This window comes from Fragaria vesca, linkage group LG6, assembly GCF_000184155.1.
Source record: "Fragaria vesca subsp. vesca linkage group LG6, FraVesHawaii_1.0, whole genome shotgun sequence".
In the NCBI taxonomy this organism is placed as follows: Eukaryota; Viridiplantae; Streptophyta; class Magnoliopsida; order Rosales; family Rosaceae; genus Fragaria; species Fragaria vesca.
Genome location: NC_020496.1, coordinates 9,083,858 through 9,084,585, shown reverse-complemented (window position 1 = coordinate 9,084,585; position 728 = coordinate 9,083,858).

The following is a 728-nucleotide window of genomic DNA, read 5'->3' as shown; positions in this document are numbered from 1 at the left end:
TTATAATTACATTCAAGGCCACGAGTCCACAGCCAACTAATCTTCTCCCAATATTCCCTTTGCTTCAACATTAACATATAACCCAGACCCAATTCCCTTCACTCTCTATTTGCCCCATGGCTCCTAATCATCTCATTCGTGATTCCACATTTTGGGCATCCTTCTCTCTTCTCTCTCTCCTCCAATCTCATCGTTCTTTTTAGAATTCTGGGTAAGTTGAGGTACAATAGCTCTGTCAGAGAAGAGATGTGAATTAGATGGTTCTTGAGAATAGAAGTGCTTGAGATGTGAATTAGATGATTCTTGAGAACCTAGAATGGTGTTGACGATGAGTTTGGCAGAAAGAGAGAGAGCAATGAAAGAGGTTGTTAACACTTTGTTTTAATCTTAGCCATACATTATCATTAAAGCTAATCTAACGGTAGAGAGCCTATCTCTCAAATTAGACAAAAAAAAAAATTCCTCGTTGGAAGCCCTGTGTGTGTGTATATATATACACAGACCTGATCAGGTGTGGACGTCCGCTTTTGGTGCGGATTTCCATTTTTGCACCACTTTTCGATCGAATTTTCTCATCTCCACCGTCCAGTATCTAGATAATATTGTGTAGATCATCTCTGCAAAATTTCAGCCAATTTGGTGATTGTTAAGGCCCTCAAACTCGAGTTTTTCTGGTATGAACACAACCGGACAGAATTCAGTCCGTCCATTTGTTTTTCGATTTTAAG